The 19,488-nt window shown below is 43.8% G+C and overlaps 1 protein-coding gene across 2 annotated transcripts in view; it reads left to right on the top strand.

Moving 5' to 3' along the window:
• Positions 1–4,259: 4,259 nt before the first annotated feature.
• Positions 4,260–19,488, top strand: part of KCNJ16 (potassium inwardly rectifying channel subfamily J member 16) — a 61,941-nt gene continuing 46,712 nt past the window's right edge. Inside the window, exon 1 of one of the 2 annotated variants that reach the window (XM_043450151.1) lies at positions 4,260–4,398. The gene's annotated coding sequence lies outside the window, so the exon portion shown is untranslated. The remainder of the gene's footprint in view (positions 4,399–19,488) is intronic. The other variant, XM_043450074.1, reaches the window with a different exon arrangement.

The following is a 19,488-nucleotide window of genomic DNA, read 5'->3' on the forward strand; positions in this document are numbered from 1 at the left end:
GGTTTTAGGTTTACAGCAACATTGAGGGAAGACAGGGAAGGAATATGGGGCTTCCCAGGTGGCTCAGTGGTAAGGAATCTGCCTGCCAGTGCAGGAGACGCAGGTTCGATCCCTGGGTTTGGAAGATCCCCTGGAGAAGGAAATGGCAATCCACTCCAGTATCCTTGCCTGGAGAATCCCATGGACACATGATCCTGGTGGCCAAGGTCTAGGGGTTGCAGAGAGGCAGACAGGACTGAAGCCACTCAGCACTCATGCACATGATCCTATACATCCATCATTGTTAAATCATACAGAGAATTTTCACTCTCCAGAAATCCTCTGGGCTTTGCCTGTTTATCTCTCCCTCACTCTGCCCCTCACCAACCCCTGATCTTTCATTACCTCCATAATTTTAGCTTTTTTGGAATGCCATATACTTGGAATCACACTTTATGCAGGCTTTTCAGATTGCCTTCTTTCCCTTAGTAACATGCATTTAAGGTTTCCCTGTGTATTTTCAGGGCTTGGTAGTTCCTTTCCTTTTAGAACTGCATAATATTCCATTGTCTGGATGTAGCACTGTTTATTCACCTACTGAAGGATGTCTTGATTCCTTCTAAGTTTTGGCACTTATGAATAAAACTTCTATAAATACTCTGTGTACAGGTTTTTGTGTGGATTTAGGTTTTTAACTCTTGGTCTCAGTAAAGACCAAGGAGCATGATTGCTGGGTTGGATGTAAAAAAAGGTTAGGTTTTAAATTCTAGAATTTCAGTTGACTTGGAGTTAACTATGTGTTAATCATTAACCAGGAAAGAGGAACATCATCTTTGAAGAATGCAAATTGCTTAGTTTAACTAACTTGGGAATCTGCAAACATTTTTTCTGCAAAGGGCCAGATACTAAACACGGGAAGTTTTGAGGACCACCTGTTCTCTGCTGAGACTCCGAGGGTCACTGAATTCCGCTGCCATAGGGTGAATATGGCCATGGATGACATGTAAATGAATGAAAGAGTGGGGCTGTGTTTTTGTTTTTTTTTTAAACTTTCTGGATACTGAAGTTTGAATTTCATATAACTTTACATCACAAAATATTACTCCTCTATTAATCTTTTCCCTGCCATTTAAAAATGTAAAAACTATTCTTAGCTCCCAGGTCTTACAAAAACAGAAGTAAGGCCGAATAAACACAAAATAGTTTGTCCATGACAGAGCTAGAGTAGTAACACCTCAATTCTAACTCTAGAATGTTGGATGGTGTATAGAATTTGTGTGGTATATCTTCTTTTCAGAGTCTGTCTTCTTTTTAGGCCATGACTAAAATCATCGGACAACAACAAAGTACAGATTATTGAAAAAGGTATCAAAGTTCTTCCACTTGAGTAATGAATTCTTTCATCATCTTGTAATTTGTCAAATCTTAAAACAGGCTTTTTTTGATTTGCCTCAGTTTCTCTCTGTGTTTCCAGGAGGACTGTAGTTCTCCAAAGCTGAACTTCAAGACATTTAATTTTCAGTTTAAGGTAGATTTAGGAAGCATAGAATGCAACAGAGAAGCTGATCCGGATGATAATTTTACTTGGCTTTAGCAAGTGTTTTTCTGCTTATGTGTGAGGATGGGTGTGCCTGGTGTTCTGGGAATTTACTTCAAAGGGACAAGGCCGCGGCGATGGTCTGACTCGGGCTCGGGAGCCCATCCAGGTTCCCATCTTGCCTCCTGCAGGGCCTTGTCCATGCCATCCGTGTTCAGTTGCCTCATCTTCTTGGCAGTCAGCCAAACAAAGCCACCTTCCCCGTGACTGTCCTTGTAGAGTCACGTGTGTTCTGCTCAGTCCTTTCCGATGGACCACTAATAGAGGAATCCCAGCTCTCCATCCAGGAACAGAGCAGAGTGGCCGATAACACTCGCTCAGCAATCCATCTGCCTTACTGTGAATGCCCCGCAACGGAAGTGGCCTTGATGCGTGTGGGCATGCAGACATCTCTCCAGTCTTCAGATCTCTTGGCAGAAAGGTTCACCTCCAGGTCCACTGCCTCCCTGACATTTATGGGTGATTGAAAAGATATGTCCCTTGAAGGGTTTAAAGTCTTCTACCGGGTTACTGTGTGGCAGGTCGCAGATCATGCGCTCCTCTCAGAACGTCCTAATCTGATGGAGAGCTAGCAGGCTTGGAACACCAAGTACCAGCCTGAGTAGGAGCTGTGGTTGTAGTTGTTATTGTTATTATTATTATTTCCACTTTACAGATGAAGAGACTGGGATACAGAGCGGGCAAGCGGCTCCCAACGTCACAAAGCCAGTGAGTGAGTCCCCACACTGAAATCCCATCTTGCCTCCTCAAAGAGTTCATGCTGTCAAAAATGCAAACACCTAGAGCCTGTCCTACAGAGAGCAGTGAGTCAGAAAGAGGAAAAAGCATTGTCTGTTAATGCCTAGGTATGGAATCTAGCAAGATGGCACGGATGAAGCCATTTGCAGAGCAGGAGGAGACGCAGACATAGAGAGCGGACCTGTGGGCGCAGCGAGGGAAGCAGAGGCCGGGAGGGATTGAGAGCCTGGCTCTGACACACTTCATCCACGCGTGTGAAGCAGAGAGCACTGGGAAGCTGCGGCGTAGCCCAGGGAGCTCAGCCCGGTGCTCCGTGACGACCCCGAGGGGTGGCCCGGTGCTCCGTGACGACCCCGAGGGGTGGAGTGGGGAGGGGGAGAGGGAGGCTTAGGAGGGAGAAGGTACTGTGTGCACATCGCTGACTCAGCAGAAACCAGCGCAACACTGGAAAGCAACTATACTCCAATTATTTTTTTAATGAAAAAAAAATTAAAAAAAAAAACCAACACACACCCAACAACACCCCAGCAGCAACTCTGGTCAGAACTTAAGCATGGCCCCTGAAATCTGGAGGGTGAACCGAACTGGACAGGGCTCCCAGATCCCCTGCCTACCAGCGCTCTTCCGAGGAAAGAAAAAGGCCTGTTTCTGGCCAGCACACACCTCCCTTGGCAGCCCTCGGCATGCAGCCCCGCCCTCCCCCGCCCCGCCCCCAGGTTCTGAAGAGCTGGGATTGTTATTTCTTTCCCTTCTTGTGGCTGACTTTCACCTTTTCTGGACCTTTCTCGTGACTCTACCACCTCGTCGCGTATTATTCAATTTTCTGACTCGATCAGTCAGCTTGACCCCATGACTGCCTCAAAATTTCATCTCACCCCCAAGGACTGATGGCTGGGGCAGAGGGACCATCAGATTGTACGTTCTAGACTTGAACAACAGCCTGTATTTTATTTATCATCTGTCTTAAACTCTGATTCTTTTTTTTTTTTAAAGATGTTGTTGTTGTTGCGGATGGTTTTTAAAGTCTTTATTGAATTGTTACAATACTGCTTCTGCTTTCTGTTTTGGTGTTTTGGCCATGAGGCGTGTGAGGTCTTAGCTCTTCAATCAGGGATGGAAGCTGTACCCCCTGTGTTGGAAGGTGAAGTCTTAACCAGTGGACCACCAGGGAAGCCCTTTAGACTCTGATTCTGGAGGTTGTGGCAGGAGAAACCTTCAGCCTTGGTCTCTTTCTTGTTTCTCGAGGCTGACTCAGCTGTGGATGCCTGTGCTTCGGGAGCATGTGCGCACGCGGGCTCAGTCACTCAGCCATGTCCGTCTCTTTGCGACCCCGTGGACTGTAGCCCACCAGGCTCCTCTGTGCATGGGGTTTCCAGGCAAGAATACTGGAGCGGGTTGCCATTGCCTTCTCCAGGAGATCTTCTCAACCCAGTGGAACCTGCATCTCCTGCTTTGCAGGCAGATTCTTCCCACCGAGCCACCTGGGAAGCCACACTTGGAGCTGCGCTGCCCAGGGTCGGCACTCACCGAAGGCATGTTGAGTGAAGGGACGAGTGGGCGCTTAGCTAGTGCAGGTTGTCTTGTCCCTGTTTTCATCTGCATCCTGTCTCAACTCCGACCTGCTCAGAGGTATGCAAAGAACTCTGACAAGAGGAGCTTCTTTGCATTACTCAAAGTCTGAAAACAGAGCCTCTAATAGCCCTGTTTCTAAATGTTTGAGTCACTTACGGGCATTGTTGAGCATATTTCTGGCCCAGGAAATCTTCCTCCTTTGTGTTCCAGAGCGAGTGAGCAGTGAGTCAGGGGACACCTGGGTGACCTTCTCCCCGAACCTCTCCAGGGGTGCAGGGGCGGGGCGCCCGCCGCGGTCTCAGCTGACCGGCTGGCGCCGGCTTCCTAGGATGCCAGGGCTACCTGTGCGTGTTCCCAGGGTGGGACTGCAGGAAGGAGCCAGTGTCAATGGTTAACCCAGGTTCCTGGGGGCTGGAGCTGTTCTCTCCTGTATTGTTAACTAAAGAGCATTTTCACTCTTGGCCCGCTGTGAGCTCCTAGCTCCTAGATCCTCCATGGGGAGAAGGATGCAGGTAAGCCTGGCTCTGTTTTTGTCCTTATTCAGTCATTCAGCCTGCGTTTGCTCACGCTCCCTCTGAGCAGAAAGCAGCAAGCTCTGTATCCAGCAATGTCAATATCAGTGTGGAATGAAATTCAATTAAGACAATTTAATTCCCTATGTGAGGGCTTTAAGTAGGAGTCTATGTATCATATTCCTTGAGTTCTTGTGAAACTTTGGTATAATATAGTCTCAAATTGGTCTATAGAGAGTTAATGAAAGACACCTTATGTGCCACTATATATGTAGATATCTAAAAGTGACTTCTTCAGATCTTGTATTTAATAGCAGATGGAGTATTCCATAACTTCTATCAAGCAAATAATGGCATCCATATATATGTACAGATTTATGAATAGATGGCTTCAGTGAAACGTACATCTAAGCATTCCCTGAAAATACTGCAAGAAAGTACGTTGATTATTTTCTGAGGATTATATATGACAGGATATAAAAGCATCCATTTCTCTAGATTGATTTTTAACATAGAATCAAAATAGAGAGTTTCTATCCTAATTTCTATTTCTCCTGTGTGCTCACCTTAATGTTTCTAAAGCTTTTTCTCTTGTCCATTAAAATCTGAGACCTTTTGTCTTTGAGTATTTATTCAGAAAACTGTGGACTTATCAATTATTGCTCTCTGGACACCATGAATTTTTTAACATGTAAAATCAAATTGTCTCCCTTGTTGCTGGATGTAAGTGTAAAAGTGGAAAACAAGAACTTTCCTATAAACCCAATGGATTTTGGTCATTTGCATCATATTCTTATGTGGTTATAGGAACTGAGAGGTCTTTAGGGAAGTGAGACTGGAGTGTTTCTTCTAAACATCTACCCCTTACAGCTACAAGAGACAGACCTTAAAGAAGAAAAAACTTATTGATGCCCTTTGGCCACTTTACTTTGGAAAGTGTAGATCAACCGCTCTCTGTCAGCTTTTAACCAACAAAGTGACTTGAAGTCCCTATGCCACAGCTCATTTGTTGAATACCATTGTAGAGTTCCTGAAATTAAGCCAAAAATAAGTATAAAAGCGGACAGGGTCCAGAGTTCAATTCAATTCAAAAAAAGAAGGGAGAGACAGAAAAAGAGACAGAGACAGTGGGAAAACCAGAGTAACCAAGAGATGCAATTCCTTCAGTGCTTTTTAGAACATGTGAGCACCTCTGATAAATCCAAGACATTAGTCCCACGTAAAACAAGCCATGACAACATCTGAAACTGGACAAAAAGACTGAAGTGGGAGGGGCACTCAAGTTGCTATTTTAATGCATTTTCCCAAATAAGTATATTTTTATTTGCAAAAGAACAAGAGTTTTCAAGGACATTGAAAAAGTATGTTTTTTCCATTATACATGTGAGTAGTGAGTCCACATGAAGATTTGGATATAAATTAGTTGAAAGTTAGAAATTAGCGAAAAGCATAGTTTGGGGGAAAACAATAGATATATAAAGAACGAGTATTTAGAGTAAATATTTATAACCAGGACAACCTGAGGATTTAGTTGAATTGTTTCTTTTCTGAATTTGTAAAACCCATCCCTGAGCAGACGGTTTAGCTTTTATCCCCCATGAATTTATCCTAGAGCACCTTATATTACTTTCTTGTTCTAGGAAAAGTGGCCTCAAATCTAACTTTAGGAAACAGTGGATGGAAAATGTCGTTATTTCAGGCATCACATGAACTATAAATATTTCTATGGCAGTGTGGGGAAATGAGCATTCACATGCTTACTATGTTCTTGGTGATTAAATCCTATATTCATTGGATCTTCGCTTCAAGTTTGGAAGGAGCTACTGTCTTCATTTTATAGATGAAGATCTAGGTTTTCCACTCTAGCTGTGTAATCTGGGGAGAGTCATTTAACTTCTTCAGTTCTAAGATTCAAACTCACTCCTGTCTGAATTCCAAAATAAACGTGCTTCTCATTACCAGACGACCTCCTACCTTTTCCTAGTATGATGTTACCTGCAGTTATTAGGCTTGATACAACCAGCAAAGAGGAACTGTCTCCAAAGATATCATACATGTGGCTACGGTCTGTAGAGTGGCTGAGAACACGCATGGGTGACTGGTACCCTCTCTGAAACTGATGAGTGAGTGATGTTTTCTTCACAGGTATCGGTTTCAACAAACTGGTGGGGTACCTGTCATCGCGCCTCCATCCCTCTACGTGGCAGAAACCTTAACCCTCAAGAATCTGCCCGATTCTTTGTATAAGATGACTGACACTGTTCTTTTCTAGCCATTTATGTCACACTGATAAATGCATTTCTTCCAGAATGGAGGGCATCTTGCTGTTTGTCTTTCCTGCTAGTATCGTTGTTTTGGATAATGTGAAATAAATAAGTTAATGTTCTAAAGTAGACGATGACATACATTTTGTCTGTGAAAAATGAAAAGTCTAGAATTCTAATTTTTTTCTTGCCACCACAGTCTCAAATTCTTGACCTCTATAAGATAGTAACATGGAAATAATGGGTCATCTGATCATTTCCCTGACTGGATTGTTACCGCACTTAACAAAAAAAATCCAATTTTCTGTAATTTATTCATTGACTGATCCTCTCAACAAATATTTACTAAATATAAAAACATCTGAAAGAATGAGGGTTCAGTGGGAGATTGTTGCAGTGAAGCCATTTTCCTTAGGAACTTAGCAAAAACAAATTGCCATTGAGTGGTATAATACTTCATGTATTTAACAAATATTTGTTGACTACTCTGCACCAGGCAGTGATTAGACCTCAAACATATACTGATGAAAAGAAAAAGACAAACGTTTCTGCCTTCAGAAGTCTCATATTTCAGTAGATGTCTGGGAAGACTGTCAATAAGTGAAATACGTTGAACATTAATGGTGATGTCTTAAAGAAGAAAACAAAATAGAGAAAGAAATCACATGCGGGGGGCGGGGGAAGAGTGAATACTGTGTTAGTTATTTTAGGACAACAAGCGTTTGTTATCTCAGAGTTGGTGTTGGTCAGGAAGCCAGTTTATCTGGGTCCCTGGGACCAGGGTCTCCTGCGCTGCAGTCAGAGTCCAGTGGGACCGCAGGCATTGGCAGCCTTGCCCGAGCAGGGTTCTCCTCCCAGCTCAGTCACATGGTCCCTGGCAGAACTTGGCTGCTCTGGGGCAGTTGGCGGGGGGCTCAGTCTCTGTGGCTTGTTGGCCCGATTCCTCCCCCAGTCCCTTGCCGCTTGGGTCTCTCCATAACACAGCGCCCAGCATGGCAGCTGCTTTCCATTAACTCAAGTGAGGAGTAAGCAAGACAGAAGACAGCGTCTCTCTCCAGCCTCATCTTGGACGTGACAGCCCCTCAGCTTGGCCACGTTCTATTGAATGAGTCACTTCTTCCAGCTAGCCCTCAAGGGGAGGGATTTCACAAAAGCCTGAAGGAAGCGGGGGGTCACAGGGGGCCAGCGCCAAAGCTGCTTGCCACAGGTTTACGTGTTTAAGTAGGTCAGCCCGGGAGAGCTTCACCAAGGAGGTGATATTTGGTCAAAGAACTCGAGGTGGTGAGGAATCGAGCGGGCGGGTACCCTGGAGCAGAGCAGGCTGGGTGGATGGAACAGCCAGTGCAGGCTCTGATGTGCTAGGCCTACTTGAGAAGCAAGAGGGAGACCAGTGTGGCTGAAGTAAGGTTAGAAAGGGGAGAGGGGTCCTGGGGGAAATCATGAATGTGCCACGATTGTTTTCCAAGATGGAGAGGATTCTGCAAGCAAGATGTGTCTGAGATTTTCTTTATTGAGATGTTAAAAAAGACCAGGGTAGGCATAGAGTTCAATAGTTAGACAGGTATGGCAGGCAGGTGATGGTGATGGACAAAATACAGGGGTGGGAGAGAGGGTGACTGAAGCCCTGCTCCCTCCAACTTGACCGACGGAAAAGGACACTGTGCTCACCAGCTGAGACTCGAAGGGAACGCCCCGGTCTCATCAGCACAGACACTCGTGCCAGCTGTTGCCAACAGATGGGAAACCACAGGGCAATTGTAGATATCTTGGGGGGTAAAACCAACCCTGAATATTCACTGGAAGGAGTGATGCTGAAGCTTCTGAAGCTCTAATACTTTGGCCACCTGATGCGAAGAGCCAACTCATCGGAAAAGACCCCGATGCTGGGAAAGATTGAAGGCAGGAGGAGAAGGGGATGACAGAGGATGAGATGGTTGGATGGCATCACTGACTCAATGGACATGAGTTTGAGCAAACTCCAGGAGATGGTGGAGGACAGGGAAGCCTGGTGTGCAGCAGTCCATGGAGTGGCAGAGTCGGACTCGACTTAGTGACTGAACAGCAAGAAGTTTGATTTCAGTTCAAGTTTCTAGGCCAAAGAGCTCAGCTTTGGGGGAAAGAAAGGCTCGTCTGGACCGTGTAATGATCGCACTGGAGGACCCCTCTGCAGGGTCATCTGCATCCTGCTTTCCTAGGAAGCCAGCGTCAGAGGAGAAGTCTTTCTCATCATTTTTAGGCATGTGCACCGTGGAGTTTGGAGTTGTTTACACATACAGGGTGGATGAGTGGATGACTTGACTTTTCTTATAGCCGTTCTTCAGTAAAGGAGATGGGATCAATTCTTTTCCTCCTGTCCTTCCTGTCTTTCTACTCTAAGATCAAGGATTCAGATGTACACTGCATACAGTAATTTAAAGAGGCTTTGACTTTTAAAGCTTTCTCTGGCTCCACGTTCACTGTCTTTCAAAAAATTGACCTGAAACTGTCCAAAGATGCAAAGGAAAACTGAAAAAAGTCAATCATCTGAGTAAGAAGCAGCCCCCAGAATAGGTTTCCCCAACATAAAGAAGGTGATTTTTTTCTTAACAAGGTCAAGAAATATCACCTCAAGTTTTGATTTTATTTAAACTCTATGGCTATAGTTTTAAAGACTTCAAATGGTTGCAAGGCTTCAGATTATAGTCCACAAGATTTATTCTTTTAACTCAAAATGAAATATTCAGTTATTCTTTCTTTTTTTTAAAGAAAAAACTATGTTCCAGCAAACATGACCAAAACCATATTTCATCACGATGAATTTTCATTTTTCATTCTATTGTATCTTAAATTAGAACCATGTTCCCATGCAATCAATAATCATGTACTGGGTCTGGTACCAAGATGAAAAATACCCAGTCCCTGTCCTCAGACTGGCAGAAAAAGACAGATCTGTAAATAATTAAGGGTAATTCCATGACCTAGTACCATGATAACATAGATACAATTAGCATACTAACGAACTGAACTTTTTTCCTTGGAAGCAATACAGTGATAGACAAATGAGTGGCCTGTTGCTCTTGTCCTGCATATGCTTTTGGAATTCAGAATTTATACGTGCTGAAATACTGTTTTTTCTATGAACTCTTTTATAAGACTTTTTTCCAGAACTTAGTCTGACAATTCTTTTAGAATTATTGCTTTCTTTCCACTATAGTTTGGTAACTGTATAAGGGTTATCCAAAAAAATAGAACCAATATGATACACACACACACACACACACACACACATATATAGAGAGAGGGAAATGTAGGAAGAAATTTAATTCAAGTCTTGGGTCATATGATTGTGAGGGCTGGCAAGTCTGAAATCTGTAAGGTAGGCTGGCAATCTGGAAATTAAGAGTTAATACTGCAGTCCTGAGTCCAAACTTTGCAGGCTAGACGAGCAGGCAGAAAATTCTGGTGGACTATGTTGCAGCCTTGAGGCAGAATTTCTTGTGTTGCTTCTTTGGGAAACCTCACTCTTTACTCTTAGTATCTTCACCTGATTGGACAAAGTCCACCCTCACTATGGAAGGTCATCTGGTTTGCTCAAAATCTTCAGACTGTAAAGGTAAATCACATCTAACAAACATATTCACAACAACATCCAGAGGGTGTCTGACCAAACAACTGGGTGCCATGGCCTGGCCAGACTGGCACACGAAATCATCCCTCCCAGGAACGCGGGAATCTTCACCATGCTTGTATTTTTCCATGTAGTTATCAGACGTTCTAAGGGTGCAGCTTTAGTTTCTATAAAAAGAAATTAACTACATTTTACTTGTTATATACATTTAAAATTCCACAAAATGGATATGCCTGACAATACCATCATTTGTGTATAGAAGCATCCTGTATTCGATACAGCACTTTCAGTGCTACAATTTTTTAATAAGGCAATCTGGATAAAGAGGAAATTTTCTTTTTCTTTAATTGAGACAAAGAACAAATTTACTTTATTTAAAAGACACCCCAGCCTCCTGATGGTGTTGTCTCTTTTTCTATTAACTTCATTTTCCCTACCATGTATTTCAGCTATTATTTATTCTCTCCTAGATTTTTGCCCTGTCTACTTTTTCTTTTATAAAAACAAAATTGATTGGAGTAGAGTTGATTTAAATGTTGTTAGTTGCAGGTGGACAGCAGAGTGATTTGGTTACACATATACATGTATTCCTTCTTTTTCAGATTCTTTTCCCATATAGATTATCACAGGATATTGAGCAGAGTTTCCTGAGCTATGCAGTAAGTCCTTGTTGGTTCTCTAATATATATAGTGTAGATAGTAGTGTGTGTATGTTCATCCCAATCTTCTGATTTATTGCTTGCCCCCCTCCACATTTCCACTTCTATAACTGTAAGTTTGCTTTCAATATCTGTCTGTTCCTGTTTCATAAATAAGTTCATTTGCATCATCTTAAAAATTAGATTGCACATATAAGTGATAACATATGATATTTGTCTTTCTCTTTCTGGTTTGCTTCACTTAGTATTATAATCTCTGGGTCCATTTCTGTGCTGCAAATGGTATTAGCTCATTCTTTTTTATAGCTAAGGATGTGTAGTTTGCGGGTTTCCCTGGTGGCTCAGCAGAAAAGAATCCGCCTGCTAAGTCAGGGCACTCGGTTCAATCCCTGGGTCGAGAAGATCTCTGAAGAAGGAAATGGCAACCCACTCCAGTATTCTTGCCTGGAAAAATCCCATGGACAGAGGAACCTGGCAGACTACACCATGGGTTCGCAAAGAATCGAACACAGCTTAGCAACTAAACAACAATGTGTAGTTTATTTTTCATATATATGAGTCCTGCCCCCAAAGGACTGTGTTCACAGCAGCATGTCAGGAGCAACGAGGAGCCACAAGATAAGCAGGGTGTATCTTTGAAGCATTAATTTAACTCAAATTTTTCATGGAGAATAGATGAAGTAAAGCATTTAACTGATAAGCCTGGTTAAAAACTTATATTTGTAATGCTGCATATATTTTAAAGAAAATCCTTAAGACTGCAATATTGTGGGTTTGGGCCCAGACCTCTGCGTTATATTCTCAGATCTCCTAGGATTTTAGGGGTCAGGATAAGGGTCATATACTCATTTCTCTCTCTCTCTCTCTTTTTTTTAATGAACAATTTTGAGAAGCACTATTAAAGGGGAATTTTTGTGAGGTTAAATACACGGGATAGGTTGGTACTCGACTGGTTAAAAGGCCCTGCCCACCTTCACCCCCAACGAAAACAGCTCCTCACCCACAAAGTTGGCAGTCTTCTCACAACTATGTACTTATTTCATGTGAGACTGTCCTGAACAGTAGTTTTCAGGACATTCTGTCTCTACTTTAGGAAAGTAATCCAAACTAACCAGCTTCCCTGGTGGCTTAGTGGTAAAGAATCTGCCTGCAATGCAAGAGACCTGGGTTTAATCCCTGGGTTGGGGAAATCCCCTGGAGAAGGAAACGGCTACCCAGGGAGTTTTCTTGCCTGGAGAATTCCATGGACAGAGGATACTGGTGGGCTATAGTCCATGGGGTTGCAGAGTCAGACACGACTGACGGACTAACACTTTCAACCTCATGAAACAAGGCACCTGGCTTAATGGCCAGACCGCCCCCCCACCCCCCACCGCCACGCCGCTCCACACACACACACACACACACACACACACACGAAATGTCCAACAGATCTCTGATTCAAGCTTCCCCTGTGTGGAAGCCACTGCCTTGAGTCTGCTGAAGAAGGCCTTAAGACTGATGCATGCATGATCAGTCACTTCAGTCATGTCCGACCCTGCGACCCCATGACCTGTAGCCCACCAGGCTCCTCTTCCAGGCGAGAATACTGGAGTGCGTTGCCATGCCCTCCTCCAGGCATCGAACCTGCATCTCTTGTGTCTCCTGCTTGTCGGGTTCTTTATCACCACCTGGAAATACTAATGAGACTGGTCAAATTGCATTTACCCGAAAGACACACTCAGCTATCCTGATGACCTATGAGGTTATTAACTGACCTTTAATGTTCTCATCATGTACCACTGAGTTCTATTTATAGACAGCACAAGAAAATCTTTCCCTGGACATGCAATTAAAATTTGAGAAGATGCCAGAGTCTCAGAGGCTGTGTGTGACACACCAAGATTGCCAACCGAGAAGCCTGGTCCTTTTGTTCAGGTCAGGACTGAGTCAGCTTGTGGGTGGCTGGAGAACACTCAGGGAGAAAGTGGCGTGGCTAATTTGAGCAGATGACCTAAGACTTATGAGTTACACATATTTAAATTTAGGCTTTGTGGGAAGGGAAGGCGTTGCACTTCCTTACGACTAAAATTTTTATTTAACTGTACCAGATAACAATATTGAGTTGGAGATAAGATTACGGCGCTTACACCAGAAGTTTAAAAGCTAAAGAAACATTCAGAGAAACAAATTTGAACGAAGGGAAGCCATAAACAAGCCGCCCCAGAACCAAACCCAACAGAAGCAAAATGCACTGTGATTTCTGCTCACAGCGGGGCTCAGAACGCTGTTTGGTCCACACCTCCTGTTACTGTAGTGGGATATTTTGTGTGAGCTTTTCCTAAACACCTGTGTCACCCATTCCGGTTCTTTGTTGGCATAAAGAGTGGACCCTGCTTCTGCAGTCATGCCTGGAATTTTATGCGGGGAAAAGTGACTGTTAATTATGTATTAATCATGCACAGAGTAATACCCTGATAACTACCGTGGGTCTGGTTATTGCAGGCATCAGATAGAGAGTGATCCCACTGCCACTCGGTAGAGAGAACATCTCTTACACTTTGGTTTCACGGATTGAACAAACAGTCTCTCTGCTCTTCTAAGTGGGTGTACAGCACTCATTCCGCTGGGCACTAGGGTGTACAAAGGATAAGTCCATCAATTCCTTGCCACTGGGAAAGACAAAAACCAAGCCTCTCCAAGGAGCATGAGGGCAGAAAACTCAACTTTGCTCGGAAATTGAGGGAAGTGTTACAGTGGACCTGATTCTAATCTTTGTGTTTCAGTGTAAAGAAAAAGGGAATGCTTGCCTGACCTTACAGACTTCATGCAGAAAGTTTTCTGTGGCCCAAGATGACCTGAAACGGCATAGGAAATTCAGTTCTGGAATGTGTGGCCCCAGTTTCGCTAAACTGATACAGTCCAAACCTACCACCTCTGACACCTGCCATTTAGAATACAAACCAGCCCTGTGACAGAGGGTGGGACGGGTGGGGGAGGTCCAAGAAGGAGGGGACACGCATATACTTATGGCCGATTCATGTCTAGGGCAGAAACTAATAGCACGTTGAAAAGCGATTATGGTTGGCTTAGCCGCTGAGTCGTGTCCGATTCTTCTGCGACCCCATGCCCGCCAAGCTCCTCTGTCCACGGGATTCTCTAGGCAAGAATGCTGGAGTGGGTTGCCATTCCCTCCTCCAGGGGATCTTCCTGACCCAGGAATCGAACCCAGGTCTCCTGCTTTGCAGGTGGACTCTTTATTGATGGAGCCACCAGGGAAGCTCACTCCAGTTTAAAGTAAATCAACAAGAAAAAACAGAAAAAGAAGTGATCGAAGCATAGCCCTTATCTCCAAATAGCTAACTGGACAGTTACAGAGGGGCCTCCTTCCCTCGCTGAGTGTTTCATCAGAAGAACTTGTGTGATAGAGCACAAGCTCAAAGTGAGGCCAGTACACAGACAGGCCCTGGACGTGTTTCGTGTTTAATGGCTTCTCGGAGTCTTGCTTTGGCTGTTTGATGTTAGATCACCTCTATTTTTTTAGAAAGGAAAACTGGAAAACAAATAATATTACAAATGGTATTCCCTGAGATCCTCTCATCTCCATCTTATTTCATCTGGGTGAACGGTGGTGCTAAATGGTCAGCAGCCCCGTCCCCACACTGACCCAGACCTCTTCCTTCTCATCATGATGCTTGCTCGTTTCTGGCACCGATCATTTTCCCACAGGAATGAGGTTTGTCTTGCTCAAGTATGACTTGCTCCTCTTTTAACCTGAGGGGGGCGGAAAACCCAGAGCTATTAAAATTAAGAAATTCCTTGAACTTCCATGGTGGTCCAGGGGTTAAGCATCTGCCTGTCAACACAGGGGACACGGGTTTGACCCCTGGTCTGGGACAGTCCCACGTGCCGAAGGGCAGCTAAGCCTGCGCTCCACGACTGCTGAAACCCCCGAGCCCTGGGGTCTGTGCTGGCCCACGGGAGGGGGCCCGCTTCCTGCGGCCAGAAAAAGCCCACTCGGGGCACCGGAGACCCAGTGCCGCCTAAAGTAAACAACTGACTAAATAAATAAAAGAAACGCCTTGACTGGTGGCAAAATTGCTTGACCATGGATGATAAAGGAAAAAAAGCACTGAATGGGAAATAGTTAAGCCTATCAAAATGCTGTGCCCAAATTATGTCATAAAAACCACCTGTTTATCACCATCCGAAATGGGTTTTCTCTACTGTCTGATCAGATTATGTCTGATATACTCTTTCAGCTTAACCTTCGGCCTGTGTCCCTCCTTCCATGCTGTCTAGTAGGCTGGATCTGGTGTTTGACGAAGACTTCGTGTTTTCTCTGTATCATGAGAGCAGATGGCCTCATCCGTTCTCGGAAGGGTTTGTGTCCACAGCCCAAGTGTTCTGTTACCAAAGCCAGGGAAAGTGGATGTTTCTGCTGAGTTTTCCAAAGAGGGCACGAAAGCATGTGGAGAAACTTACATGACGTTTCGCCGGCCGACAGCAGGGGAGCACGTGTCCTTTCACAGCGGAAATGGGATTTTCAATTTACTCACCGCTTTCTTTTCTTCTCTGTTTTTAATTTTTTATTAATTTAAGGGCAATGTTGTGTCTGCTGTAGGTGTACAGAATTTGGTTCGCTTATACACATATCCCTTCATCTTTGGGTTCTTTTCCTGTGCAGGTTATTACAGAACGTTGAGTAGACCCCCCTTGCTCCACAGTAAGCCCTTGTTGATTATCTGTTTTATATGTACTAATATTGGTATATATATATGTCTTTGAAAATTTTTCTTGGAGTATAGTTCCTTTACAATGCTGTGATAACTTCTACGGTTAAGCTAAAAGAGTTAATTCACTTTACTCACTGATTTTTATTTAACTATAAAAACACAGGGTGTTAACTATGTGTGTGCATTGTTCTAAGGTCTTTACAAGCATTCACCCTTCTACCCTCGTGCGAAAGCTCATTTTTACAGAGAACGCAGGGGCCCAGAGAGGCCACGAAATGTCCCTAAGGTCACACAGCTATTAGTAGTAAATGGAATAGCTGACTTCGGACCAGGCAGCCTTTCTTTCTCTATAGGATGTGTTTTTAACCACTAATCCACGTGCGCTAAAGAACCTCAATTCTCCACAAATTCGTATCTGTGTGATTACTAGGAATGCTAAATAACATTAACACGTAATTTGGATTGTTCACCCAACATTCTAGAAACCTTTGCACACCACTCAGAGTGAAAGCCTGAGAAATGTGCAGGCATTGAAACAACAGAATCAAACGCTGCCCTCCGAACCCTGTTCTCTGCTCTCTGTTTATCGGTTTCTTTGAAGAATTCTATTTTGCACGCCAAGCATTAAATTGTACTTTCTCTATCAAAGACATTCAAAGGATAAAAAAACGACGAATCAGAAACAGAGCAGAAAATATCTGTACCCTGTTTAACGGGCAGAACCCCAGGCGCACCATCACATGGATTTGTTATTTTCATCAAAAGTTAATAAACACAAACCGAATTTTAGCACCATAAATCAATACGGATTTCACTCCACTGAGCAAGTATAATATCCAATCTAAGGAAAGTAATATTTCATTGATGGGGAAAAATACAGTCGTTCTTTATGTTCCTAATGACAAATGGAAATCTGTAGGCTTTAATACCAAATATTGAACTAATACCAAACAGGTCATTTGTTTGAGGGGGAAAAAACGTAAATAAAAGTAGAGCCCAGTGGGCCTTGATAGATTTCTTAGTTTACAGTTTAAAGTCTCTAATTATTCAGTGTAAAATAGACCCCTTTCTTTTTGTCAGTGAACATTAACTTCAATAGTTAGAAGTTACTGCTCATGGTATGCAAATATTTCCAATGGGAGTTTTCATGTAAAAAGTAGAAGCTGCCTTAGTTTTCACTCTTGCATTAAAATTATTGCATTGGCCATAAAGTTTGTTTGGGATTTTCCCACAGTATATTACAGAAATATCCAAATGAAATTTTCGGCCAATGCAATAATTAAGAATAACAGTGATATGAAGTCACCTGTGTTAACTACTCACTGCAAAGCAAGTCCTGTATTTCATTGGTTCTTCCATTTATTACAGGTGAGCTCAAATTTATATTTTGAGAAAGAGCAGCTGATAGAGACAAGGATCAGCATAATGGACTTGTGTTTTTAACAGTAAAATATTTCAGTATTCTCTGAATGAAAAAAAAAATATTTTAAAGAAAGCTGTTAGCATTACATTTTTACTATTCAAAAATAATTACAGGAAAATGTGCTGTGCTACTGGAAAGTAGCTTGCCCTGTGCTAAGTCGATTCAGTCGTGTCGGACTCTTTGTGACCCCATGGACTGCAACCCGCCAGGCTCCTCTGTCCACGGGGCTCCCCAGGCAAGAATCCTGGGGTGGGTTGCCACGCCCTTCTCCAGGGGATCTTCCCGACCTGGGTCTCTTATGTATCTGGCATTGGCAGGCAGGTTCTTTACCACTAGCACCTCCAATAATTAATCATTTTCTGGGATTCATCATAAGAATGTCTCTTGAAGAAATAGGATGTTCACGTTTTAAGTTGAAAAAAAAAAAAAAAAAAACCCACTATTGGACACAGTTGGCAGCTGCCCAACCCTCAAGACGTTAGCGCACTCATCTTAAAGATCCTGAGTTCCTAAAACTTCCAATAAACCTCTTTCTTGTGCATGGCATTTCCTTTTACGTAGTCGCAGCTTTTAAACTAAAGACCAGATCCTTCACTTGCATCTTTTTGTTTTTCTTGTTTTGTTTGTTTTTACTCTTTTCCTGATTGGATTCCTAACAAAATTAACAAAAAGATCTGCGGTAGCACGCCAACGTTTAGACAATTCATTTACAACAATGATCACGTTTTATCTTCAAAACAACTCTGCGAGATCAGTGAGAATAAAGTAGCAGAATTCTTTTTTTTTTTTTGACATTATTAAAAAAATATTTAGTTTTAATTGGAGGATAATTGCTTTACAAGATTGTGTTGGCTCCTTCCATACATCAACATGAGTCAGCCAGAGGGATACACGTGTCTCCTCCGTCTTGAACCTCCGTCCCACCTCCAACACATCTAGGTGGGCAGAGAGCACCTAGTTGAGCTCCCTCCGCTAGAGAGCAAATCCCCCGGCTGTCTGTTTCACGTATGTTAGCGTACGTGCTTCCACGCGCCTCTCAGTCTGCCCAAGCTCTCCTTCCCCCACTGCGTCCTCCAGTGTCTTCTCTGTGTCTGCATCTCCACTGCTGGCCTGCAAATAGGCTCATCAGTGCCATCTTTCTGGCTTCCATATGTATGCTTTGATATAAGAAATTTGTTTTTCTCTTTTTGACTTTGTATAATACACTCACGGTTCATCCATGTCATCAGAACTGGCTCAGATGCCTTCCTTTTTATGGCTGAGTACCATTAGTAGTAGCATTCTTAAGGATAGCGGTGGAAACATTAAGGATCAGGCCAGTCAAGTGATACAAGGCAGACAAGGCAACCCACCTCCCAGGGTGTCACCTCTGTATCCATGTCTCTCTCGAGTACCACGTGTTTCCTCCTTCTCCTCCATCTCTGCAGGAGAGAAGTCTTGAGGATGACAGGTACCTTCTCAGTGGGCAGTTTGTACTGTAGAATCAGACAGACCTTGGTTTTAATCCAGATTCTGCACCTGATGCCTTTTGTGAGTTAGGCTTGAGGTTCTCAATGTGTGGACTGGCTCTAATAGAGCTCAAGTCAGGTGAAAACTTCTTGTTTGCTGTTGTTTTTTCAGTAGCTGACTCTTTGTGAACCCATAGACTGCAGCACGCCAGGCTTCCCTGTCCTCCACCATCTCCCAGAGCTTGCTCAGACTCATGTCCATTGAGTCAGTGATGCCACCTAACCATCTCAGTCTCTGTTGCTCCCTTCTCCGCCCGCCTTCAAACTTTCCCAGCATCAGGGTCTTTTCCAATGAGTCAGCTCCTTGCATCAGGTGGCAATATTACTGGAGCTTTGGCTTCAGCCTCAGTCCTTGCAGTGAATATTAGCACTGATCTCCTTTAGGATAGACTGGTTGGATCTCCTTGCAGTCCAAGGGACTTTCAAGAGTCTTCTCCAGCATCACAGTTCAGAAGCATCAGTGAAACAGAGCTTGTAAAAGATGCAAACTCTCTGGCTCCATCTCAGCTCAGTCTGTCAGCAGCCAGGGTTCTTGGCCCCCTGAGTCAATGGAAATTGAGGCTGGACAGGAAGTTCAGGCGAGGCTTTATCGGGGTCCCTCCTGCGGCAGGAGGGGGTGAGAACAAACAACAGGTACCCTTGCACACTTGCTCCCTGAGGTGGGAGGGCGATGAGCTGGTCCCTTATTTGAGGTGATGGGTAGGCGTGTGTCCAGGGGTCAAGTTAGAGGGGGGTTTAGGTGTTTTGCCCAGCCCAGTAAGTGGTGCTGTGTGCAGGAGACACTCAAGGTTTTGCGCCTGGGTCTTCAGAGGGGTCAGCTGGGGCTTTTGGTCTCTTTGTATCCCTGCAGTCCAGACTCTGCCCTCACTGCCCACGCGCACTGTTGGTTTTAGTCCCGTACAGTTTCTTATATT

The sequence above is a fragment of the Cervus canadensis genome, chromosome 1, assembly GCF_019320065.1.
Source record: "Cervus canadensis isolate Bull #8, Minnesota chromosome 1, ASM1932006v1, whole genome shotgun sequence".
In the NCBI taxonomy this organism is placed as follows: domain Eukaryota; kingdom Metazoa; phylum Chordata; class Mammalia; order Artiodactyla; family Cervidae; genus Cervus; species Cervus canadensis.